Source organism: Chiloscyllium plagiosum, unplaced genomic scaffold (genome assembly GCF_037043375.1).
Source record: "Chiloscyllium plagiosum isolate Xiang-an unplaced genomic scaffold, Cpla_swu_hap1 HiC_scaffold_8, whole genome shotgun sequence".
Classification (NCBI taxonomy): Eukaryota; Metazoa; Chordata; class Chondrichthyes; order Orectolobiformes; family Hemiscylliidae; genus Chiloscyllium; species Chiloscyllium plagiosum.
In genome coordinates this window covers 96,427,367-96,455,284 of record NW_028270146.1, presented here as the reverse complement: position 1 = coordinate 96,455,284, position 27,918 = coordinate 96,427,367, and the positions used below count along the sequence as shown (strand labels likewise).

At 42.0% G+C, this 27,918-nt stretch overlaps 1 protein-coding gene and 1 long non-coding RNA gene across 6 annotated transcripts in view; one reads left to right on the top strand and one right to left on the bottom strand.

Annotated features, from left to right (window-relative positions):
* The window catches only part of LOC122554015 (metastasis-associated protein MTA1-like), a 171,821-nt gene that overhangs the window by 124,964 nt on the left and 18,939 nt on the right, over window positions 1-27,918 (top strand). The gene's annotated exons all lie outside the window — the stretch shown is intronic.
* LOC122553837 (uncharacterized) lies at window positions 109-26,547 on the bottom strand. Its single transcript, XR_015757984.1, has 3 exons — window positions 26,331-26,547; window positions 21,422-21,692; window positions 109-606 (listed from the first exon to the last, which is right to left on the bottom strand). It is a non-coding gene; the product is annotated as an uncharacterized LOC122553837 (long non-coding RNA).

Here is a 27,918-nt window from a genome sequence, read left to right as displayed (position 1 = left end):
CCCTTGCCGCATGACTTTAAACCCTCCTCAACCACTCTACCAGGTATCCCCCTGTTGGAGAATTGTCCAGTTACAAATAGAGGCCACACACAGATCTTGTGTAATTGACGAACACTGGTTTATTTCTCACGATTTCATGGGGAAGAGAAACTGACTGGACTGATACAAAACAGACACTTTGCACAGTTTAAGTCAATGATTCTCTTCCCTGAGCTTCAGATACAGACAGTTCTTATAGGGTTGTAGCAGTTAATTACAAGACAATGCCATTTCGAATACAGTTAATAGAAAACAGCTGCTTGTCCAGCAGTATCCATCAGTTGACAATTCTAACAGGAGGTTTAGCTAATCTGTTAATGGGTGCTAATAGCCAACATCTTGGCTTCAATGGGTCTCTAGGGTATGTTGGTGCCCCCTAGTCTGCGTGGGCTTTGTGAGCAGTGATACAATTGTGAGGTAGGAAAACCAGTTAGCGGATCATCTGCGTAGTCTGTTCCTTCAGTCGTGGAAACAGCTTAGGTAATGTCTCGTTTCATCACTGTTAGTTCCTGAGCTGAGTGTAGTTGAGTTGAGGTGCCGGTGGCATTATGGGTAGGCTCTGTTTGGCTAAGAACAGACATGGTTTCTGTGAGTAAGTGGTGGACAGGTAGAGTGGTTTGTCTCTCTCCCAACCCCCCACAAGGGGGGTTGTCTCTCTCCCAACCCTTCCCACCCACCACCAACGCCCCACAAGGACATGAATCCCGGCCCTCCCCAGGCTTAACATGTCCAGATTATACAGGTCCCAACTCCCCCAGAACCAATCCCAATGCCCCACAAATCTGAAACCCTCCCTCTCACACCATCTTTTCAGCCACCTATATATCCTATTGTTTATATTCTGACTAGCTTGTGGCACTGGTAGTAATCCTGAGATAACTACCTGTGAGGTCCAACATTTTAACGTTCTTCCTATTGCTACCATTGTTTATTTGATTTGTTCACTCACTGTGAAGGTTAAAGTTACGCATGGTTATTTACTTCTCTTGCAAGCCCAATATTTCTCGATGTATATTCTGTCCACTTTGTAACTACAGTTGTGAAGTCGGTAATTTATTTCTGCAAGTGACTTTCTATTGTTTTCTTTTATTTCTGACCAGACTGATTTTGTATCTTGATCTTCTGAATCATGATAGTATGCATAATTATATTGAATGTCATTTTGTTAACAGAGCTACCACACCTTCTTTCCCTTTCCCTCCATACTTACAGGAATGCCTGATATTGCTGTAACTATGCTTGAATACATTGGCCACATTGCAAGCACCTCTTGATAATGAGTATTATAAAAACGAATGAACAAAACTCATTTATTTCTGTTTGTTCTATAAATTCACTCATCTTGTCATGAATGCTATGTGCATTCAGATAATTATTTTTGCCATTTTTGCTTACTTGGAAAATGCTTACTTGGACTGGGTGTCACAAAGCTGGTTTCTTTTTACTAAAAGCTTTTCTCAAAGATACTATGTCCTTGGTTTTGTCAGAACCGCTCTCAGTTCCGATTAGACTGGTTTGGTACAGAGATTAAGGAGTATTGAGAAGCCTTTTTGTTTATATGTAAACAGATGAGACTTCATGCCAAAGTGGTCTTGTTTTAGAAGTGACGTGTATAATGAAAGGGGAGTGGTCAGCTCTCTAGCTGAGCAGTTTAGTTCAGTCCAGAACTAGTTGGGAAGTTCAGCAGTGGACTGTGTGAACAGGCCCTCTCTCTTTCTGCCCTTCTAACTTCAACCTGTCAGCATCTGTTCCATTTTTATACTGTTTTTCAAGAGGGTTTGCTTATTGGGACTGTTGTGTAAATTCGGAACAGTGTAATTAAGTCTAGTTTGGATAGACTGAGTTCTGTAGGGGTTCTTTATTCTGCTTGTTGTGTTTCATTGTGTAATCTTGTGAATAAAGTTTTGTCTGTTTTAAAATTTAGTAGTCAACCTAACTACCTTACTCTGCGTAATTTTCACTGCACACTTGCTGAAACAAATTGCAAGGTTATGGTCTGGGCTACCTGCTTAAGAATGTTCTGAGTGGTCTAGCCTTGTCCATAACAGATTGGAGACTCTTTGCGGGATTTTAAACAGCGGGTGGTAGGTGCTAGTGTTTTTATTTTGCGATATGGTTTGGTTTGGTAGACAAAGCTTGGGATAGTAATGGCTCTTTCAGTCGCCAAAAGTTTTCTGGAAGTGGATGCGGTGACTTTGGAAGTTTTGTAAAGGTGAATAAGACCTCTGCAGGAGTTAGCAGAGAAGCTGGAATTGGAACTGCCTGTGTCTGTGAGGAAAGGAGGGATAAATACAGCAGTAGCTCAACATTTAAACATGCCAGAGAAACCATCAGAATCTACAGAGATGGCAAGAATTCAGTTGCAAATGAAGCAGCTTGAGTTAGAGGCAAGAGATAAGGAAAGGGCAGAAGAAACAAAACAGTTTGAGTTATGATTGAAAGCAGAAGAGAGGGAAAAAGAGAGAACAGAGAAAGAAAAAGACAGGGCTTTTGAACTTCAAAAACTGACACTTAAAAAGGAAAGCCAGCTTAAAAAGTTGGAGATAAAGGCTGAGGGTAGGCTTAGTGAAAAAGAGAGTGAGGGTGAGCAAGCCCCTGGTATTAAGAAGCCCAGTGAGAAACTGTTTATATTCAAGCATTGCGTAAATTTGATGAGAAGGATGTGGAAACCTTTTTCATCTCATTTGAAAAGGTGGCTAAATAAATGCAGTGGCCAGTTGCAATGTAGGTTTTGTTGATTCAAATGAAACTTGTAGGTAGGTCTAGTGAGGTATTCGCATCACTATCAGAGGAGGTATCTGGGGAATATGAGGAGGTGAAAAAAGCCATTTTCAGTGCATATGAGCTTGTACCAGAAGCCTATAGACAACGTTTCAGGAATCTACCCTGGTCAAACCTATATTGAGTTTGAAGGGATCAGACAGAATAATTTTGAAAGATGGATAAGAGCTTTAAAAATCAAGCAAACCTATGATGCCCTTAGAGAGGTAATTATTTTGAAGGAATTCAAATACTCACTGCCTGAAGTAGTGTGAACTCATGTGGAAGAGCAGATAGTTAAAACAGAGAGGTTAGCAGCTGAAGTGGCTGATGATTATGAGCTGGTCCATAAAACACGATTTGGCTTCCAGAATCAATTTCAGTCCATGAGGGATAGAAACTGGGACAAAGAGAAATCCTCACGTGGAAAGGGAAAGGTAGATCTTAGTGAAGATCTTAAGGATAACCTACCACAGGGTAAAAAAGAAACCCTTGAGGGGGACAAAGACGTTAAAAAACACCAGTGTTTTCATTGTAATAAAGTGGGCCACAAGAAATCACAGTGTTCGTGGGCTAGGAGAAAGCCAGCTGTAGGAAAACTGAATAAGCCTGGGAGTTTTGTTGGACTAGTAACAAAAAGCATAAGGGAAGTTAGACAACTGCCTCAGAGCGTACAAGATGATCAGAGGTTGATTATGGAGGAAGTATCAGATCTGCTTAAAAAACATATATGCAAGGGTAAAGCTTATTCACATAGGCCAGGAGCAGCAGGTAAAGAGGTTACAATATTAAGGGACACAGGATCCTCTCAGTTTGTGATGCTGAAGAATGACGAGATATGTACTCTTGAGAGACTATTGCCAGAGAAGGTACTGGTCACGGGAATTCAAGGTGAGAGACACAAGTGCTCAATTATGCAAAGTGAGGCTAGAGAGTCCAGAGAAGAGTGGAGAATTTGTGGCAGGGGTACAGGACAAACTCTCAGCTCCAGGAATACAATTTGTCCTTGCAAATGATATAGCTGATTCACCAGTAGGTGTGCTGCCTACTCTGATTGAAAAGCCAGTGGAGACGCAGGCAACTGAAGACATGGAGAATGTTTATCCAGAAATCTTCCCTGATTGTGTGATCACAAGATCACAGAGGCACAAGTTGAAGCAGGAGAGATCAAAAGGCACAGAAAAGAAAGCTGACATAGCTTTATCAGCAATTTTCTTCGATCAGATAAGTGGAACAGAGAAGGAGCAAATAAGGTAAATATGCAAGTATCTTTAACTCTGCGATGCTTATTGAGTTACAGCAGAAAGATGAGAACTTAAAACTTAAAATATCAAAAGCCATATACAGAGGAGAGTGAATGCCTTCCTGAGTGTTATTATTTAACAAATGATGTCTTAATGAGGAAATGAGACCATCATACATTCATGCAGATGAGAAATGGGCAGAGATTCATCTAGAGTCATAGAGTCATAGAGATGTATAGCATGGGAACAGACCCTTCGGTCCAACCTGTCCATGCCGACCAGATATCCCAACCCAATCTAGTCCCACCTGCCAGCACCCAGCCCATATCCCTCCAAACCCTTCCTATTCATATACCCATCCAAATGCCTCTTAAATGTTGCAATTGTACCAGCCTTCACCACATCCTCTGGCAGCTTATTCCATACACGTACCACCCTCTGCGTGAAAAGGTTGCCCCTTAGGTCTCTTTTATATCTTTCCCCTCTCACCCTAAACCTATGCCCTCTAGTTCTGGACTACCCGACCCCAGGGAAAAGACTTTGCCTATTTACCCTATCCATGCCTCTCATAATTTTGTAAACCTCTATCAGGTCACCCCTCAGCCTCCGACGCTCCAGTGAAAACAGCCCCAGCCTGTTCAGCCTCTCCCTTTAGCTCAGATCCTCCAAGCCTAGCAACATCCTTGTAGATTTTTTCTGAACCGTTTCAAGTTTCACAACATCTTTCCAATGGGAAGGAGACCAGAATTGCACGCAATATTCCAACAGTGGCCTAACCAATGTCCTGTACAGTCTCAACATGACCTCCCAACTCCTGTACTCAATACTCTGACCAATAAAGGAAAGCATACCAAACGCCTTCTTCACTATCCTACCTACCTGTGACTCCACATTCAAGGAGCTATGAACCTGCACTCCAAGGTCTCTTTGTTCAGCAACACTCCCTAGGACCTTACCATTAAGTGTATAAGTCCTACTAAGATTTGCTTTCCCAAAATGCAGCACCTCGCATTTATCTGAATTAAACTCCTTCTGCCACTTCTCAGCCCATTGGCCCATCTGGTCCAGATCCTGTTGTAATCTGAGGTAACCCTCTTCGCTGTCCACTATACCTCTAATTTTGGTGTCATCTGCAAACTTACTAACTGTACCTCTTATGCTCGCATCAAAATCATTTATGTAAATGACAAAAAGTAGAGGACCCAGCACCCATCCTTGTGGCACTCCACTGGTCACAGGCCTCCAATCTGAAGAACAACCCTCCACCACCACCCTCTGTTTTCTACCTTTGAGCCAGTTCTGTATCCAAATGGCCAGTTCTTCCTGTATTCCATGCGATCTAACCTTGCTAATCAGTCTCCCATGGGGAACCTTGTCGAACGCCTTACTGAAGTCCATATAGATCACATCTACTGCTCTGCCCTCATCAATCTTCTTTGTTACTTCTTCAAAAAGCTCAATCAAGTTTGTGAGACATGATTTCCCACGCACAAAGCCATGTTGACTATCCCGAATCAGTCCTTGCCTTTCCAAATACATCCTGTCCCTCAGGATTCCATCCAACAACTTGCCCACCACCGAGGTCAGGCTCACTGGTCTATAGTTCCCTGGCTTGTCCTTACCGCCCTTCTTAAACAGTGGCATCATGTTTGCCAACCTTCAGTCTTCCGGCACCTCACCTGTGACTATCGTTGATACAAATATCTCAGCAAGAGGCTCAGCAATCATTTCTCTAGCTTTCCACAGAGTTTTCGGGTACACCTGATCAGGTCCTGGGGATTTCTCCACTTTTAACCGTTTCAAGACATCCAGCACTTCCTCCTCTGTAATCTGGACATTTTGCAAGATGTCACCATCTATTTCCCTACAGTTTATATCTTCCATATCCTTTTACACAGTAAATACTGATGCAAAATATTCATTTAGTATCTCCCCCATTTTCTGTGGCTCCACACAAAGGCCGCCTTGCTGATCTTGGAGGGGCCCTATTCTCTCCCTAGTTACCTTTTGTCCTTAATATACTTGTAAAAACCCTTTGGATTCTCCTTAATTCTATTTGCCAAAGCTATTTCATGTCCCCTTTTTGCCCTCCTGATTTCCCTCTTAAGTATACTCCTACTTTATACTCTTCTAAGGATTCACTCGACCTATCCTGTCTATACCTGACATATGCTTCCTTCTTTTTCTTAACCAAACCCTCAATTTCTTGAGTCATCCAGCATTCCCTATACCTATGAGCCTTCCCTTTCACCCTGACAGGAATATACTTTCTCTGGATTCTTGTTATCTCATTTCTGAAGGCGTCCCATTTTCCAGCCGTCCCTTTACCTGCAAACATCTGCCTCCAATCAGCTTTCGAAAGTTCTTGCCTAATACTGTCAAGATTGGCCTTTCTCCAATTTAGAACTTCAACTTTTAGATCTGGTCTATCCTTTTCCATCACTATTTTAAAACAAATAGAATTATGGTCGCTGGCCCCAAAGTGCGCCCCCACTGACACTTCAGTCACCTGCCCTGCCTTATTTCCCAAGAGTACGTCAAGTTTTGCACCTTCTGTAGTAGGTACATCTACATACTGAATCAGAAAATTGTCTTGTACACACTTAAGAAATTCCTCTCCATCTAAATCTTTAACACTATGGCAGTCCCAGTCGATGTTTGGAAAGTTAAAATCTCCTACCATAACTACCCTATTATCCTTACAGATAGCTGAGATCTCAATACAGCTGTCATGCTATCCCTTATCAAAAACACCACTCCCCCTCCTTTCTTGCCTCCCTTTCTATCCTTCCTGTAGCATTTGTGTCCTGGAACATTAAGCTGCCAGTCCTGCCCATCCCTGAGCCATGTTTCTGTAATTGTTATGATATCCCAGTCCCATGTTGCTAACCATGCCCTGAATTCATCTGCCTTCCCTGTTAGGCCCCTTGCATTGAAATAAATGCAGTTCAATTTATTAGTCCTACCTTGTCCCTGCCGGCCCTGACTTTTTGACTCACTTCTGTTCTCAGCTATACCCGTCTCAGATCAATCTCTTTCCTCACTATCTCCCATAGTCGTGGTGCCAAAGCCAGATGGTACCCAACGGTTATTGTGGACTATCGTAAAGTCAATACCATTACAAAGACTGATGCATATCCAATTTCACGGTTGGAGGACTGTGTTGAAAAAATGGGACAAGCAGCTTACATTTCTAAGTGGGACTTGCTCAGAGGTTACTGGCAAGTATCTCTGTCAGAGAGAGCAAAGGCAATTTCGGCTTTCATAATGCCATATGGACTATATCAATTCAAAGTCATGCTATTTGGTATGAAAAATGCTCCAGCCACTTTTCAGATACTGACTAATAAAATCATTGCAGGATTACCCAACTGTGTGGTGTATTTTGATGATGTGGTGATTTTTAGTCACTCATGGAAGGAACATTTACATCGGACTTATTTGATCGACATCAGAAGACAGGTTTGGTGTTAAACCTGGCTAAAAGTGAATTTGCCAAAGCCCAAGTCATCTTCCTGGGCCATGTTATTGGACATGGGCAAATGACCCCATGGGATGTGAAAACGATAGTAATTGGGGAATTTCTCACATCACTGACGATAAAAACAGTTCCTGGGACTGAGTGGATTTTACCAAACGTTTGTGCCGAACTTTAGCAGTGTGGCTGCTCCACCCACCAAATTGTAAAAAAGAGCAAAAAGTTTCAGTGGATAGTGGTCTGTCAAAAGGCATTTAACAGGCTAAAAACTGTATTAACCACTGTCCCAGTATTAGCCACACCAAATTACACGAAACCTTTCAAGGTGGCTATCGAGGCCAGTGATGTGGGTGTCGGTGCGATGCTCCTGCAGAAGGATGACTAGGGAATAGAATGACCCAGCAGGTATTTTTCCAGAAAGTTGAACATTCCTCAACAGAAATATTCAACGATGGAGAAAGAGATTTTAAGCTTGGTGTTGACATTACAACAATTCGGTGTTTATATTACGAACAATGCATCTGAGACAATCGTATACACTGATCATAACCCATTGACATTTCTGGTCAAATTGAGGGCAAAACTGACAGACTGTTTAGATGGGGGCAGGTCGTGAAAACATGATTGCCGATGTGTTATCGAGACTCGAGTGAGATACGGGAGCGTGTGGTGGTGGGTGTGCAACGGCCTGAATTTGCATGTGGTTGTGTATATTTGCATGTTTATAGTTAGTACAGTGTATATGTGTCTTTATGCTACTAACCGGGTTTTTGAAGAGTTTTAAAGCCATCTTTTGATATTGGTGGTTAATTTTTTAAGGGGGAGGTGTCACAAAGCTGGTTTCTTTTTCTAAAAGCTGTTCCTTTTCTCAAGTCTACTGTGTCTTTGGTTTTTGTCAGAGGGGTAATAAATCACTCTCATTTCCGATTAGACTGGTTTGGTACAGAGATTAAAGGGTATTGAGAGACCTTTTTGTTCATATGTAAATAGATGAGACTTCATGCCAAAGTGGTCTTGTTTTAGAAGTGACGTGTATAATGAAAGGGGAGTGGTCAGCTCTCTAGCTGAGCAGTTTAGTTCAGTCCAGAACTAGTTCAGTCCCAAAATTCAGCAGTGGACTGTGTGAATAGGCCCTCTCTCTTTCTGCCCTTCTAACTTCAACCTGTAAACATTTGTTCCATTTTTTATACTGTTTTTCAAGAGGATTTGCTTATTGGGACTGTTGTGCATATTCGGAACAGCATAATTAAGTCTAGTTTGGATAGACTGAGTTCCCTAGGGTTTCTTTATTCTGTTTTATGTGTTTCGTTGTGTAATCTTGTGAATAAATTTTTGTCTGTTTTAAAACCTGGTAGTCAACCTAGCTACCTCACTCCGGATAATTTTCCCTGTACACTTACCAAAACAAATTGCAAAGTTATGGTCTGGGCTACCTGCTGAAGAGTGTTCTGAGTGGTCTGGCTTAGTCCATAACACTGGGACAATCAGGTTGGTAGTGGGTCACAAGGAAAGGAATTTGTGGAACGCCTGTTAGATGCTTTTTTTTTGGAGGGAGCGGCTTGTGGTAGAACCCACTAGGGAACAGGTCAGTCTGGATTTGGTAATCTGTAATTTGGTAAACTGGCAGACTGGATTAGGGAGCTGAAGGTGAAGGAACTCTTGTTGGCAGTGACCATAATATGATAGAATTCAGTTTGAGAGGGAGAAGGTAGTATCAGATTTAATGTTACTATAATTGAGTAAAAGACATGAAGAAGGAGCTGGCAAGAGTTGATTGGAAGGGGAGCCCAGCAGGGAAGATAAAGGAGCAGCAAATTCTGGGGGAATTCGGGAGGCACAGTAAAACTTAATTCCAAGGAAGAAGAAATATATTCAGGGGAGGATGAGGCAGCCATGACTGACAAGGGACATCAGGGACAGCATAAAAGGAAAAGAAAAAGTACACAATGTGGTGCAGGTTGATGGGAAGCCAGATGTTTGGGAAGCTTTTAAAAACAAGCAGAGGACAACTTGAAAAGGATTAAAGGGGAAGAAAAAGGAAAAAGAGAGTAAGCTAACTAATAATATAAAAGAGGATTACAAGAGTTTATTTTAGATATATAAAAGGTGAGAGAGAGGCAAGAGTGGACATTGGACTGCTGGTAAATGAAGTTGGAGAAGTAGTAATTGGCAACAAAGAAATAGCAGAGGAACTGAGTATGTACTTTGCATCAGTCTTCACAGTGGGAGACACCAGTAGTAGACCAGAACTTCAAGACAGTCAGGGAACAGAGCTAAGTATAATTGTCATCACTAAGGAGAAGATGCTGGGGAAGTGGATAAATCACACAGACCAGATGGATGACACTCCCAAATTCGGAAGGGGATAGCTGAGGAGATTGCGGAGGCATTCGTGGTGATCCTTCAAGAATGAATGGAGTCAGGAAGGTTCCCAGAGGACTGGAAAATGGCTAATGTAATACTGCTCTTTAAGGAGAAAGGGAGGCAGAAGACAGGAAACTGTAGGCTGGTTAGCCTGACCTTGATCATTGGTAAGATTTTAAAGTCCGTTATTAAGGATGAGATTGTGGAGTACTTGGAATTACATGGTAAAATTCCTTCAGCCAGAGGGAGGTGAACCTGTGGACCTCAGTGCACATGAGGCTGCGAAGGCCAAGCCATTGAGTGTACTTAAGCCAGATATAGCTAGGTTTTTGATTAGTAAGCGAACCAATGATTACTGGGAGGAGGCAGGAGAATGGGGTTGAGAAATGTATCAGCTATGACCAAGTGGTGGAACAAACTCAATGGGCTGAATGGCCTACTTCCTCTGGTCTTATGATCTTTGAATTTATTTGTTGGTGCGTAATTCTGTGTGCATGCCCTTTTTGTCACTCTCTAGTTAGCGTTACCCAGCACTATTGTTTGTGCTTTTACTTTTCAAATCTCACCAGTATAAGCCCTTCCACTCACTATTTGGTTTATAGAAAATAGAACATAGAACAATACAGCACAGAACAGGCCCTTCGGCCCACGATGTTGTGCCGAACATTTGTCCTAGCTTAAGCACCCATCCATGTACCTATCCAATTGCCACTTAAAGTTCGCCAATGATTCAGACTCTGCCACTCCCACAGGCAGCGCATTGCATGCCCCCACCACTCTCTGGGTAAAGAACCTACCCCTGACATCCCCCCTATACCTTCCACCCTTCACCTTAAATTTATATCCCCTTGTAACACTCTGTTGTACCCGGGGAAAAAGTTTCTGACTGTCTACTCTATCTATTCCTCTGATCATCTTATACACCTCTATCAAGTCACCCCTCATCCTTCGCCGTTCCAATGAGAAAAGGCCTAGCACGCTCAACCTATCCTTGTATGACCTATTCTCCATTCCAGGCAACATCCTGGTAAATCTTCTCTGCACCCTCTCCAAAGCTTCCACATCTTTCCTAAAGTGAGGCGACCAGAACTGCACACAGTACTCCAAATGTGGCCTAACCAAAGTCCTGTACAGCTGTAACATTACTTCACGACTCTTGAATTCAATTCCTCTGCTAATGAACACTAATACACCATAGGCCTTCTTACAAGCTCTATCCACCTGAGTGGCAACTTTCAAAGATCTATGAACATAGACCCCAAGATTCCTCTGTTCCTTCACCTCACTAAGAACCCTACCGTTAACCCTGTATTCCACATTCTTATTTGTCCATCCAAAATGGACAACCTCACACTTGGCAGGGTTGAACTCCATCTGCCACTCCTCAGCCCAGCTCTGCATCATATCTAAGTCCCTTTGCAGCCGACAACAGCCCTCCTCACTATCCACAACTCCACCAATCTTCGTATCATCTGCAAATTTACTGACCCACCCTTCGACTCCCTCTTCCAAGTCATTAATAAAAATTATAAACAGCAGAGGACCCAGAACTGATCCCTGCAGAACTCCACTTGTAACTGGGCTCCAGGCTGAATATTTACCATCTACCACCACTCTCTGACTTCGACCGGTTAGCCAGTTTTCTATCCAACTAGCCAAATATCCCTCTATCCCATGCCTCCTGACTTTCCGCATAAGCCTACCATAGGGAACCTTATCAAATGCCTTACTAAATCCATGTATACTACATCCACTGCTCTACCCTCATCCACATGCTTGGTCACCTCCTCAAAGAATTCAATAAGACTTGTAAGGCAAGACCTACCCTTCACAAATCTGTGCTGGCTGTCCCTAATCAAGCAGTGCCTTTCCAGATACTCATAAATCCTATCCCTCAGTACCCTTTCCATTACTTTGCCTACCACCGAAGTAAGACTAACTGACCTGTAATTCCCGGGGTTGTCCCTATTCCCTTTTTTGAACAGGGGCACAACATTCGCCACTCTCCAGTCCCCTGGTACCACCCCTGTTGACAGTCAAGACGAAAAGATCATTGCCAACGGCTCTGCAATTTCCTCTCTTGTTTCCCACATAATCCTAGGATATATCCTGTCAGGCCCGGGGGACTTGTTTATCCTCAAGTTATTCAAAATGTCCAACACATCTTCCTTCCTAACAAGTATCTCCTCTAGCTTACCAGTCCGTTTCACACTCTCCTCTTCAACAATACGGTCCCTCTCATTCGTAAATACTGAAGAAAGGTACTCATTCAAGACCTCACTTATCTCTTCCGACTCAATACACAGTCTCCCACTACTGTTCTTGATCGGACCTACCCTCGTTCTCGTCATTCTCATGTTTCTCACATACGCATAAAATGCCTTTGGGTTATCCTTGATTCTATCCGCCAAAGATTTTTCATGCCCTCTCTTAGCTCTCCTAATCCCTTTCTTCAGCTCCCTTCTGGCAGTCCTGTATCCCTCCAATGCTCTGTCTGAACCTTGTTTCCTCAACCTTATGTAAGCCCCCTTCTTCCTCTTTACAAGACATTCAACCTCCCTCGTCAACCAAGGTTCCCTCACACGACTATCTCTTTCCTGCCTGACAGGTACATACATATCAAGGACACATCGTATCTGTTCCTTGAAAAAGTTCCACATTTCCATGACATCCTTTCCTGACAGCCTGTGCTCCCAACTTATGCTCCTCGGATCCTGTCTTACAGCATCGTATTTACCCTTCCCCCAATTGTAAAACCTAGCCTGTTGCACGCACCTATCTCTCTCCATAACCAAGGTGAAAGTCACAGAATTGTGGTCACCATCACCAAAATATTCACCCACTAACAAGCCCATCACTTGTCCCGGTTCGTTACCAAGTACCAAATCCAATATGGCCTCCCCTCTGGTCGGGCAATCTACATACTGAGTGAGAAAAGCTTCCTGTACACACTGCACAAACACCGCTCCATCCAATCTACTTGATCTAAAGAGCTTCCAATCAATGTTTGGGAAGTTGAAATCACCCATGACTACTACCCTGTGGCTTCTGCACCTTTCCAAAATCTGTTTCCCAATCTGTTTCTCCACATCTCTGCTGCTATTGGGGGGCCTATAGTAAACACCCAACAAGGTGACTGCACCTTTCCTATTTCTGACTTCAGCCCATACTACCTTCAAAGGCAGATCCCCCTCGAACTGCCTTTCTGCAGCCGTTACACCATTTCTAATTAGCAACGCCACCCCCCCTCCTTTTTTACCACCCTCCCTAATCATACTGAAACATCTGTAACCAGGAACCTCCAACAACCATTCCTGTCCCTCTTCTATCCACGTTTCCGTGATGGCCACAACATCGTAGTCCCAGGTACCGATCCACGCCTTAAGTTCACCCACCTTATTTCTGATACTCCTTGCATTGAAGTATACACACTTGAGCCCATCTCTGTGTCCGCAAGTACTCCCGCAAGTGCTACCTTCTCCACACCCTCCCTACATTCTTGGACATCCTAACAAACAGCTAGTCTACTTGCTGGACTACAAGTCCGGATCCCATCCCCCTGCCAAATTAGTTTAAACCCCCCCCCCGAAGAGTGCTAGCAAACCTACCTCCCAGGATATTTGTGCCTTCTGGTTCAGGTGCAACCCGTCCTTTAGAGAGGTTTGAAGTCCTCTCTAAAGCATTCGTTCCTGAATTCATCAGGAGACTGGTGCGAGAGCAGTTTAAGTGATGACCATCCCAACATTACAGCTCCTTCGTTCCCCACTACCAGTGACAGTGCCCCATCAATCAAGCCCATTTGTCTCACACCAATCTGCCTTCAGATCTTATTAACCCTACACTAGTTTGCTCAAGGCTCAGGCATTATCTCTTTGTGGTTTTGCTTTATAATTTTGTCTATAGATGCTTATTTTCCTTCTTGCTCAACAGATCCTTTCTTAATCCTGCTTATGTCATCAGTGCCATGTGAAGAATGACAATTGGAACTACCCCTTTACATTCCACGTTTCTCACCAGTTCTGAGGAGATATTTTTAAAATGGCGCGAGGCATGCAACACAGCTTTCAGGACTCTCAGTCTCAGTATGTGTCCCCCATTTATACTGTTGCATTTTCCGGCAGAACTCCTTTTAAATCCTCACACTTGAATGGCTTCCTGCCCAAGGTATATAAAAGTTGGATGTTTGCAAGGGCTGAAACTTCCCCATTACTGCTTTCTGAATCCCTATACCTGGCTCATTAGTATTCATTAGTTAGCCTATTGTGCCTAACTGTGACCAAATTCAAAGTACCTAGCTGAAGCAGTGTGTCTGTAACAAAATGCCCATGTAATTGTCCCCCTTCCAGATGCACTTCGGTGTCAGAAACTCAAGACTCCAGTTCCTTGAGTCTTGAGCCAAAGTTCCTCAAATGGCAATGCAAACATTTACCAGAAATCTGTGTTCTGTGGATCACACAAGTGTCCATCAGCTCCCACATGGTGCAGCTGCAACACATCATTTCATTTGAGTAATTAAATTTATAAGTACAATTCAATGATTATCAATATCAAGTGGTTTTAACTATAAGACGACTATTAGTTAAGCTATAAATTCAAAATACATCTTGCTGTTAAAACTTCTGCCCCATTTGCAGGAAAACTAAAAACGTCAAACTCACCAACCACTCACCTATCTGCTTCCAGGCTTCGACTCTCACAACCTGCTGCTGCATTTCTCAGACAATTCCATTCATGGAAAAGGTCAGGGAATCGCCTCTTCCCTCACTAAACTGAACTCTGTCACTCACAAATATCTAACTTTGTCTTGAGCAGCTATTTTGGTGCTTGCTTATTTTGTGCACAGTGTGCAAGACCATCTGCATTTCTACCAGCTGAAATTCTACAGTAGGCAGCTTGTTTATGCCTGACTAAGACTGAAACTTGACATTAAAGTATAATTAAATACAAACATGGCTAGATTTTAGGGAAGGATTAACTCTTAAAAGGAACACTTAAAATTCCTTACTCAACTAATTCCCAAAGTCATGTTCTGTTTCAAGCTGCTATCTTCATGCTTGCATACTCTGCACAATATTAGAGCAGAAGGACCTGTTTAGGTGTGGCCCAAGTAAGCGTTCTTGTTCAAACACCGTTTAAGGAATAAATTAAATGACTTGCTGGTACAAATTTAATTTGGACAATATGACATAGTAACAGTACTGAGACATGGTGCAGACTTGGACTGGGAACTAAATATTGCAGGTTATCGGTTCAGCAGAAGATATGAAGTAGCAGGGGGTTCACTCAACTGCTTCTCGGAATGAAGGAGTTTTCTTGAGAAAATGTTGAACAGGTTGTGCATGCATCCATGGCAGGTCATATAAATGAGAGGTGATGTTGGTGAGACATATACGATCCTGAGAGGATGGACAGGATGGATAATGATAGGATGTTTCTCCTTGTGAGAAAGCCAGGAATCGAGGAATCAGTTTCAAAGTTAGGAATAGGGTGACAGCCCCAATGAGACACAAACTGTCCACAGTAAAATGGATGCATCTGTTGATCCATAAAGTAACAGAGGATTTGTAGGGGGTGTTAAAAAGAACTGAATGTAATACAGACAGTGTTTATAGCCTTACCCGAATATTGTGCATGTTATTCTGCTATTTAATAAAGCGGATATTCATTCCTTCCACAAATCCAGTGCATCCGGATAACTAAGCAGATTTAACTCCTTCATGTCACAGTCATAGATTAGTCTCTCACTTATTCATATCCTTTGGCCTTACACTATCTTTAACTATTTACTGACCAGAGCCCCAGTTGTAATAACTACAGAATTGTGCCCAATTTTGTTTTCATCTGCTTTATTGAAAATCTGTACTAGGACTAAATCATTAGGTTTTGCAGCAAGCTACACTCTGCACCTACCCTGACTGTTCAGGTGTGTCTTTTGCTTTGTGGAGCAGAGAGGTCATAAATGTTGCAGTTTTCAGGATTTTGTGTCTTTCTGTCTGATTTTAATGCTTATGTTAGTGCCATCAGTACTAGTTGCCTCTACTAGTTGGTATGTGTGTATGTCAAATTTTGTATGTGTTTCTGCCTCCTATTATGTGTATCTCAGTGTGGTTTGCTGTGTGGCTCTGTATTCAGTTGGGTATCTATCTATATATTTACATATCTATGTCTATCCATGTGGCATTGCATCATCTTCCCCTATCATTCATTGTAATGCTTTGTATGTGCCTTTGTTAAGAAGCTTGACTTTGTTCTGATTGTGTGGTGCTTGGTCATTTAGGAATCTGCCTGCAGATTGAAAATGATGTTATATTTGCCTTATAAAAGATGAGTCCCGAGGTGCCAAGTGTCTTTGTTTCTGGTGAGCCTATAGAAACTGTACTGTTCCAGAAATAAAACCTCAGAAAAACTGTGCTAACATTTAACAAGGAAAGAGACCTTTATTAAAATATTGACCTACTAATTCCGAAGATCAATTCATTTATTAAAACTACATGGTTTGCCCTTGAAACATAATGAAACATAACTGACTCTTCAAGAATTTGAGTTTAGTTTGGCCCAGCATCAAGGACAGAAATATTTCAAAAACAATCCTCATTGAAATCAAGTACCTGTGATTCTGAGTATGACTCAAATAGTTACATAACGCATTTTATTTACAGCTCCCCTTAGAGGTCAGGGCCATAATTTCCATATTTGAGGCTCGAGTCAGGGCTGTACTTGAGTCATATTCCAACCTCTGTTTCTAGGTTGCTGGAGAACACAATTTTGTGCTCTCCGGGGCCTTAATTGGCCCAGTGGTTAGTTGTCCATGAAATTGGACAGACCTGAGGCAGGAGTGAAGTCACGCAGACTTCTGAAGGGCTGATTAGAAGGTCCACCTCCATTTACATAAATTCCAAAGTATATTGCCTCGATCTGCCAATAGGCAGCATTTTTCCAAATCCCCCATCACTCAACCCACCCATCCTTAGCCGCATTATAAGTAGATGAGTTCTCAAGCCCTATTCAAAAGAGCTGACTTGCATCTAAGAGGCCATTAATTTCCCCAGATAAATAACTTGACTCTCAGAGCTGAGGATTCAGTCACTGTCTAAACTGAAAACTGAAAAGCACTGGGAACGCCTAGTGGGTATGATTGCTCCATTATTTATCAAGTGACCCAGGTAAAGTTATGGGGATCTGGGTTCAAATCCTGCCATAGCAAATGTTAGAATTTGAATTAAAAAAATGTCTGTAATTAAGAGTTTAATGATGACCAGAAAGCCATTATTTATTATTTCAAAAATCCTGTCTGGTTCACTAATATCCTTTAGAGAATGAAATTGCTATCCTAACCTGGTCTGGCCTACATGTGACTCCAGTCCTGCGAAATGTGGTTGATGTTGTGCCTATTCTAGCTGATTGTTTTCTCGTTTTCTTTGTGGGTGTGGCTGACAAGGCCAGTGTTTGTAGCCTGTCTTGAGTTGCCCTTGAACAGAGTGACTTGCTTGGTTATTTCAAAGGATAGCTAAGAGTCAATCATATCTCTGGATCAGAAGATATGATTAGGGTAGACCAGGTAAAGATGGTAGCTTCCTTTCCTCATTTATCCAATTCCTTTTCGAAAGTTACTACTGAAGTTACATCCACTACACTTTCAGATTATAACTTGCTGCATTAAAAAACATCTCATTTCAGTTCCAGTTCTTTTGCACTTAAATCTATGCAGACTGGTACCAAGACTTCTGTTAGTGGAAAGTAGTTTCTTCCCATTTGCTTTGTTATAACCATTAATATATAGTTTGAACATACATTAAATCTATTAAATTTTCCCTTAATATTCTCTACTTGAAGAATTAAATTTTAAACTGAGTCTCCATATCTGTGTAATCAATCCCATTACACTAAACAAGAGGAAGAGAGTTCTGCTTGCTGTTCTGGCCAATATTTATCCTTGAATCAGTCTTGCTAAAGCAGTCACCCAATAGGTCATATCCCATTTCTGTTTATGGGAACTTATTGTGCAATGTGAAATGCACTTTATAAATGAAAGTTATTTATTTCAGGAGAGCTAGCTTGCTGTGGGGTATAACTAAATATTTATTTGCTGTAGGACAATTGTTCCCCATTCAGACAATAGGGATTGTTTTACTCACAAACTTTGTGAAAACCGATACACTTAAACAAAAAACTACTTTTCCAAAGTGACTGTTATATAAACTGCAAAGTTGTTGACAATTTAATATTTTTTGAGTATATAATCTGCTTAAAGGATAGAAATTATGTTCAAACGGGTGAGTTCACTTACCCAGAATATCTGATGTTGTGTGCCATTCTCTACCCAGTTGTGGCATGGTGTCTTTAATTTCTTCAAATTGGTCCTCTAGGTTTACAAAACGTGTGAAAAATATCTGATGGTGTTCTTCAAAATGTGCTATGGAAACTTATTAAATAACAGAATCTGTGCATAGGAACTAGAATATATCTGATACGCTCTCTTAATCAGTGTTCATCATCTGAAGGTGTTTCTGCTGGGTGTCCCATCATAGAACATAGAATATTACAGCGCAGTACAGGCCCTTCGGCTCTCGATGTTGTGCCGGCCTGTGGAACCAATCTGAAGCCCGTCTAACCTTCGCTATTCCATTCTCGTCCATATGCCTATCCAATTACCTTTAAATGCCCTTAAAGTTGGCAAGTTTACTAGAGTTGCAGACAGTGCATTCCATGCCCCTACTACTCTCTGAGTAAATTAGATTAGATTAGATTACATTACAGTGTGGAAACAGGCCCTTCGGCCCAACAAGTCCACACCGACCCGCCGAAGCGTAACCCACCCATACCCCTACATTTACCCCTTACCTAACACTACGGGCAATTTAGCATGGCCAATTCACCTGACCTGCACATCTTTGGATTGTGGGAGGAAACCGGAGCACCCAGAGGAAACCCACGCAGACACGGGGAGAACATGCAAACTCCACACAGTCAAGTCGCCTGAGGCGGGAATTGAATCCGGGTCTCTGGCGCTGTGAGGCAGCAGTGCTAACCACCGTGCCACCGTGCCGCCCACTAAAGAAACTACCTCTGACATCTGACCTATATCTATCATCCATCAATTTAAACCTATGTCCCCTCATGCTAGCCATCGCCATCCGAGGAAAAAGGTTCTTACAGTCCAACCTATCTAACCCTCTGATGATCTTATATGTCTCAATTAAGTCACCCTCAACCTTCTTCTCTCGAATGAAAACAGCCTTAAGTCCCTCAGCCTTTCCTCATAAGACCTTTCCTCCATTCCAGGCAACATCCTAGTAAATCTCTTCTGAACCCTTTGCAAAGCTTCCACATCCTTCCTATAATGCAGTGACCAGAACTGTATGCAACATTCCAAATGTGGCTGCACCAGGGTTTATATGGCTGCAGCATGATGTTATGGTTCCGAAACTCAATCCCTCTACCAATAAAAGCTAACATACCGTATGCCTTCTTAACAACCCTAACAGCCTGAGTGACAACTTCCAAGAATCTATGTATCTGGACACCGAGATCTCTCTGCTCATCTACACTACCAAGAATTTTACCATTAGCCCAGTACTCTGCATTCCTATTACTCCTTCCAAAGTGAATCACCTCACACGTATCTGCAATAAACTCCATTTGCCAACTCTCAGCCCAGCTCTGCAGCTTATCTATGTCTCTCTGTAACCTACAACATCCTTCGTCACTATCCACAACTCTACTGACCTTACTAACCCATCCTTCTATGCCCTCAGCCAGGTCTTTTATAAAAGTGACAAACAACAGTGACCCCAAAACAGATCCTTGCAGTACACGACTAATAACTGAACTCCAGGATGAATATTTCCCATTAACCACCACCCTCTGTCTTTCAGCTAGCCAATTTCTGATCCAAACCGCTAAATCACTCTCAATCCCACGCCTCCGTATTTTGTGCAATAGCCTACGGTGGGGAACCTTATCAAATGCCTTCCTGAAATCCATACACCCCACATCAACTGCTTACCTTCATCCACCTGTTTGGTCACCTTCTCAAAGAACTCAATAAGTTTGTGAGGCACAAGCTATCCTTTACAAAACCGTGTTGACTATCCCTAATCAACTTATTCCTTTCTAGATGATTATCAATCCAACCTCTTATAACTCTTTCCAACACTTTACCCACAACTAAAGTAAGGCTCACAGGTTTATAATTTCCAGGTTGTCTCTACTCCCCTTCTTGAACAAGGGAACAACATTTGCTATCCTCCAGTCTTCTGGTACTATTTGTGTAGACAATGACGACATAAAGATCAAAGCCAAAGGCTCTGCAATCTCCTTCCTGGCTTCCCAGAGAATCCTAGGATAAATTCCATCTGGCCCAGGGGACATTTTTTTTTTCAGATTCCAGGATGCTTCTAGGCAGCCCAGGATCACTGGCATTTGTGTGTGCATGTGGGTTATATGATGACAATATATATTCAATGATTGAGAAGATCCTCGTGGAAGATACAAAATCTTAATTCACAGTTCAATTCCTGCCTTGGGCAACTGTCTGTGTGGAGTTTGCACATTCTCCCCGTGTCTGCTTGGGTTTCCTCCGGGTGCTCCGGTTTCCTCCCACAGTCCAAAGATGTGCAGGTTAGGTGAATTGGCCATGCTAAATTGTCCGAAGTGTTAGGTGAAGGGGTAAATGTAGGGGAATGGGTTTGGGTGGGTTGCTCTTCGGAGGGTCGGTGTGGACTTGTTGGGCCGAAGGGCCTGTTTTCACACTAAGTAATCTAATCTAATCTAATCTAAAACTTGGGGGTGCTGGCGTTGGACTGAGGTGGAACAAAGTTAAAAATCACACAACACCAGGTTATGGTCCAACAGGTTTAAGTGGAAGCACTAGCTTTTGGAGCGCTGTTCCTTCATCTGGTGGTTGTGGAGAATAAGATTGTAAGACGCAGAATTTATAGCAAAAGTTTACAGTGTGATGTAACTGAAATTATATATCTAAAAAGACCTGGACTGTTTGTTAAGTCTCTCATCATTTAGAATGGGCATGTTGATTTCAGTTCTTTCATGTGTAAATTCTAGAACTTTCTTAAAGTCACATTCGCAAGTGAACTTTACCAGTAAGTGCCATTTTGGCCCAGATAATGCATTGAAGGTGTGAGGTGCCCTGTGTGAGGCTGTCTGTGCCCCAGTGTTCAGACTGATTCTAATCTAAAAAAGGGATTTACAAAATCTTACATGGATTCATGCAGTTTTTGAGCAAAATAAAATGTAATTCTGCAAGTACAAATTCACCCCACAAACTTATGTGTGTGTGTGTGTGTGTGGAGGGGGTTGGTTGGGATATGAGTGTCCGTGAGAGAGTGTGTGTATGTGTGAGTGTGAGTGTAAAGGGGTATATGTCTGTGAGAGGGTGCATGTGTGAGTGTAGGAGTGTACATGTGAGTGTATCAAAGAGAGCTTGTGTTTGAGAGAGGGTCTGTAGGAGTGTTTGTGTGTGTGTGTCTGTCTGTGAGAGTTTGTGTGTGTGTGGGTGTGTGTAGTGCAGTGGGGTCACCTGTAGTGTGAAATGAACCCAAGGTCCTGATTGGGGCCATCCTCATGGGTACCGAACTTGGCTATCAGCCTCTGCTGGACTACTTTGTGTTGTTGCCTGTCCTAAAGTCCGCCTTGGAGGATGGTCACTCGAAGGTCCAAGGTTGAATGTCCTGGACCGCTGAAGTGTTCTCCGACTGGGGGGGAGCAGCCCTGTCTGTTGATTGCTATGCGGTGTCCATTCATCTGTTGCTGTAGTCTCTCCAATGTACCCTGCCTCAGGGCATCCTTGTCTGCAGCGTATGAGATAGACAACGTTAGTTGAGTCACAAGTACCTGCCACGGACATGGTGGAAGGTGTCCCCATGTATAATAGTGGTGTCCATGTTGACACTCTGACATGTCTTGCAGCGTCTACCTTGACAAGGCTGTATGGTGTTGTTCTGAACAACAACCTGGCCTGTTTCCACACTGTAGGGATTCTAATTCCAAACATTCTAATTCTAGTAGAGGCTGTTCCAAATGGTGCCTCGAGGTCATGTAGCCCAATGTCAGATCAGCAGGAAATGACTTTAAAACTTACTTTTTAACACTAAACACACAAACATGTGAAGTAGGAGTAGGGATTCAGCCCCTTAGGACCTGTTCTCCATTTGGTAAAAGAAAGAATATTCTAGAATATAGCCCCCATTAACTGACCAAAACGTGAAATAATATAATGTGGAGGTGCCGGTGTTGGACTGGGTTGGGCAAGGTCAAAAATCACACGACACCAGGTTATAGTCCAACATTAGTCACTAGCACCTGATGAAAGAGCAGCGCTCCGAAAGCTAGTGTTTTCAAGTGAACCCGTTGGACTATAACTTGGTGTCGTGTGATTTTTGACCTTGAAATAACATAGAACAGGGAAACAATAAATAGGGACTTGCTGTTGTGTGTTACTTATCCAGGATGAATCTTTGTTAGTTTTTGGCAACAACATGCTGACATGTATCTGTAATAGTTAACAACGAACTGTGAACTGGAGGGAGTTTAATTTTTGGATATGATAATGTTTTGGTGCTTTTGATTAGTTCTTCATGTTGTGTAATGTCAGTTAGTTTCCCAGCTCTTTGACTCAGTCTAGTTGACAGCAAAGAGCAGCACTCTGAAATACATTCTGTTTCCCTGAAAACTGTTCGCTTTGTTATTTTCTGGAATTGCCAATTAATCCCATTGATTCCTTTGCTATGAAAACCTATAAACGTATAAAGAATTCAGGTCAAATTGGAGTCTCGACTTGCGACAAATTTATGAAAGACTTGGATTTGCAAAATGTCCTTTCCTCTCTTGGACCTCAGTTTGAATGAAACTCAGTGATGTCATCATTCACTCTTCATAATGTGAGGTTGGTGTGGAAATAACAATAAAAACAACTTGAATTTATATTACACCATTAACAAAGTAAAGCGACTCAGTGATTTCACAAAACATTTTGAAATGACTATATCAGGAGAATTTACTGAAAGTAACCAAAAACCTAGTTATTGAGGTAGGTTTTAAGAAGGATCTCAAAAGAGCAAAGAGAGATAAATTTGGAATGGTTTAGAGGGGAGAATTCTAGATCTCCCAGGCACTGCACTGAAGGCACAGTCACTAATGGGAAACAGTGAATATTGGACTTGTGAAATAGGCCAGAATTAATACAGCAAAGAAATTTTGGAGGATTGTAGGTCTGGAGAAGATTACAGAGATGGGGGGCGCAAGATGCCTAAGGGATTTGAAAACCAGGCTGAACATTTTAAAATTGAGTTGGTTGCTGGACTGGGAACCACTGTAGACCAAAGAGCACAGTACTTGGTGTAAGTCAAAGTACACGGAAAATGGTTTTGGGTGACCTCAAGTTGCAAGAGTGTGAAAATGGGAGACTTGCCAGGAAATTATTGTGTATTCAAGTTAAGAGGCAACAAAGGCAAAGATGAGAGTTCCCAAAGCTGAGCTGAGGTAAGACAACATTTAAATGGCATCAGGATGGGTATATGAATAGGAAGGATTTAGAGGGATATGGGCCAAATGCTGGCAAATGGGACAACATTAATTTAAGATATCTGGTCGGCATGGACAAGTTAGACCGAAGGGTCTGTTTCTATGACTATGAGTCTTATGTGTGGATATGAATGAAATTATGGAGGTGGAAGTAGTTGTTAGATGGTCTGTTTGGTTGGAAGTTCATCCCAAAGTGTCTTGGCTGTTGAGGTTGCAATCTGAGGTCTACAACCTCAGATAATGACCAAGGAGAGAGGCAGTTTCAGGTTGATGGGGATAGAAGATGATAGCCTAGACTTCCAAGTAGTTAAAAGAAATTTAATCTTGTCCAATACGGAATATCAGACAACCCCTGTCTGACAATTAGCAGACAATGGACGGTTGAGAAAGGAGGGGATGAGGTAGAGTTCGGTATCTTCAATGTTACTTGGAATGTAATGAGTTTTGGCAAGATATCACAAAGGGGCAGTATACATATGAGAAATAGGAAGAAGCCAAGGATTCTTTGGGGTCTTTGGAGACAATGAGGGATTGGAAAGAGAAATTATTGTCTCTAGCTATGACAGGATAGATAGGAATGAAAGAAGGTGAGTTCAGTCCCCAGACAACTGGAGGGTGTTGGAGATAGATGACAAAGTCAACTGTGTTAAAAGTTACATACAGAACTGTTTCAGTCAGCGTCTGTAACAATGTTAAACGGAAAGAGCAAACTGTTGTAATCAGTGATTAGCCCACGAGGTCACTCACAAGATCAAAGAATGATGTTAAAGGAGATATTTGGAGATTACAGTTGACCACTTAGTGCTTAGTGGCCACAAAAGAAATTGCAACATTATTTTCAAGATGTGCCTGCACACTTTGAATATGGAAAATGCAAGGTAGTATCTTGATAAATGGCTTTGGTGGCATTCATCTAATGAGCATCACCAAGCTGTAGAGCAATGAGATGATGCTGCAAACTAGTTGCCTTGTCTGAACCTTGTCTGATACCCTACTCCCCCAAAAGCACTAATCAAATGTGTCATGATGTGTTTCTTCTACCTTTGTGCTTTTGGAGCTTTCATATACAGGTAATCCTTGTTTTACATTGCCCTGCAAAATATTCATTTCAACCTTATTTTATTTTTAGGACCTATTTCTCTGGATTATGTATTAATTTCTGGTTTAATATCTTGCATCTGCATTTAATGTCATGGTGTGTTGGTTTCACCCGGTGTTGGGCCTTAGTTGGCTCCATATTGGGGTACCTCAAAGGAACATCAGGACACAATATTTTTTCAAGAAGACTGGCTTAATTTCCTAGCATTGTTAAAAATCACACAACACCAGGTTATAGTCTAACAGGGAGAAAGTGAGGATTGCAGATGCTGGAAATTAGAGTCGAGAGTGTGGTGCTGGAAAAGCACAGCAGGTCAGGCAGCATTGGAGGAGCAGGTGAATCGCCGTTTTGGGCAAGAGCCCTTCATCAGAAATGAATGACCACCTGATGAAGGAGCAGCGCTCCGAAAGCTAGTACTTCCATATAAACCTGTTAGATTATAACCTGGTGTTGTGTGATTTTTAACTTTGTACACCCCAGTCCAACACTGGCGCCTCCAAATCTCCTAGCATTGCTTCCCACCTGATCTATTGTTGCATTTCTCCACCCTTGCCCTAGCCTTGTGGCTCATTCACTGTTCTTAGGAACTGGGATTATACCTTAGGCCTTGGGATCTGTTTGTAGCGTCTCCTTTTCTTCTGGTTCCTTTACAGGATTGGCACTCGTGGGCTCCATCTAGTGGCAGTAGTTGGTCATTGCTGGAACCCAGCAATATCATGCATTGACCAATTTTCACTGGAGCTCAATTCTTTAAGACATCATATACTGTGGCATTTATTTTATATTTCTGATGTGTTTTATTTTGAAAGTTATTCAGGTAGGAATGAACAGTGCTGGCACTTTAGCTTGCATGTATTTTCCAGATGGGAATTTCCTGTAAGAATCAAACTCAGGCTTTAGCTTTGATTCCTATGGGAACCTATGATTTGCTTAAAGTTGTTTCACTTAAAGTCATGATTTCCAGGAGCACAATTAGAACTTTCAACGAGGACTCTATGCTTGATTAGAGTTTGAACAGTTAGCAAGGTGCCATCAGACTGATGTTCAAGTCATTGTTATGGTCACTTAAGATCTTGTGCTGAAAGAAGCTATTTACAGATATGAGTGATCTGTGAGGGTTTCTCTGGCAATGGAATGTGACGAGACCATGGACTACCTGCTACATGAGAGAACTGGAGAAGGGCACCCAGCAGGTGGCCATATCAACTCAGAACCTTAAAGGAACAATTCTATTATTCCAATTTTGTGTCAGTGTTTAATGCTGCTGTCTGCTTCAAAATAGTCAATTCCTCAAAAAAAGCTTTACAGACATGAGAAGATATATTCTACATGCCTTGGGTATGAGTGTTGGAAGTTAGTCAGCAATAGAATTACCTAGAGGAAGGTGTTTGTTGGATAATAGGTTATCGAAGTGGTGCTTCCGTGAGAAGGACGAAGGACAGTTTAAAACAAATTTGTAAACAGAGCTGATTGGGAAATGTTTCCTAAAAGTCAGGGTGGGAAATGATTGGAAAATGAGGGAATGTTTACTAAAAGTGTTTTGGAATCCTGACACTAGAGAATTGGCAAGAGAAAAGATTCTGTTCATACAACCAGAGATTGATGGGTATGTTTAGTTTGAAACATGGTTGCCATGGATGAGTTGAACTGAAAGGTCTGTTTCCGTGCTGTATGACTATGCAACTCTATAACTTCAACAAGGACTGATCCATGAGATGTCTTCGCATCATGGAAAAAGGTCATGATTGAAATATGCCCATTGCTGCAACGGCAAACTGTAACCACAGAAGTACAAGGATAGCATTACCTGTCATTGTCAAAGTGACTCTCCACTTTTATGTGTCAGGCTCCTTTCAGTCGGCTGCTTCTGAATAAGCAGCATCTCTCAGTTTGTAACACATTTCTGTTCTTAGGAGGTAACAGGGACTCTGTCTACAAATAGAAACATGCTATTCAGAATCAACATGACATTTTACATACATTATGTATGTAGATTATGTATGTAGATTATACTCTAAAGTATAGCATCCCTATAATTGCTTGTACATTATGTTGTACATGCCTCATCTGAACTTGGCTATTATCATCACCCAAAAGGAATTTCACTTGTTCAGTGTGCAGATAATGTTTGCCAACAGTACCCACTATCCTGGCAATAGTTATAATTCCCACATTCTACGATAGTGTTCTGTTTCACTTGTATTTGATAAGGTAAAGGCTGGTTGATGGGTAACAAGGCCAGTCCACTCATGACATGACTCTTGACTCCAGCTAGGAACTCGTGCAAATGTGGACAGCAATAAGAATCATGCTGCCACAAAGAATGTTTTACAGCACACCGTCAGTGTCCTCACGAAGCACATCTGCTACCAGGATCACTTAGGAGGAATGTTACATAACATAGCATCAATGAACACTATACAGCATTAGAGTCCTCAAGTGTTGCTTCTGTTACTACCACCATTTAGGAGTTGACCTGCGGTTTACAGCTAAATGATATCAAGATTTGTTGTTACTATGTTGTCATATGCTTAGCCTTTGCTGAGGAGAATGAGGAAGAAGAGGACGAATGCAACACAAAGTTGAGGAAGAGAAGGAGAAAGGGAAGCTACCAGCACCTCTCTTCTTGGATTCTACATGTATCGTAAGACCAGCACCTGCAAGGACCCTCAAAGTCCCCATTCTTTTACTGTCATTGGGTCAAAACCTTGGAACACTCTCTGTACCAGCATTATGGGAGTGTCTTTACTATGTGATGGTTCATTACCACTTTCTCAAGGTCACTCAATAGCAATAAATGCTGGCCTTTTCAGAAATGTTCACACCCCATGAATGAACAAAAGAAATGGATTATATCATAAACAATACCAGAAACCTCAAACATACCTTCCGACTTACCAGTGGTTTCATACTCTTTACCTTTTCCCTTTTATGGTCATTGCATCTTCCTCTTTCTGATAACCCAAAGTAAAAATCACAGTAGATGCACATTTCCATTCCAGGTTTATTCATACATAATGCACACAAAATGACAGTAATTACCTTGATACATTTCCTTAGTGCCTGTCCTCCATATGCCTTTGTTTGACCTAGTGCTCTGTCAACAGTACTGGTGGTTTGCTGCTGACCTTCAACTGAGCACTATAGGTGACCTCACAGAATGACCTTGAGGAGCTGATACCATTCCAATTGCCATCTCTGCCGTCCCTACCAATAACTTGTCTCCTGGTCTTTAAAGTATACACAATATATTTGACTGCTGAAGGAGATGTTAATCTAGGAGGCAGGCTGATGCCAACAGCTAACATTCAACAGTAAAAGAGGCTGGTGTTTCAGGACATCATAGAATTGTAACATGATTGGGGTTGTTCTAAGATTGTAACCTGGGCTGGTGT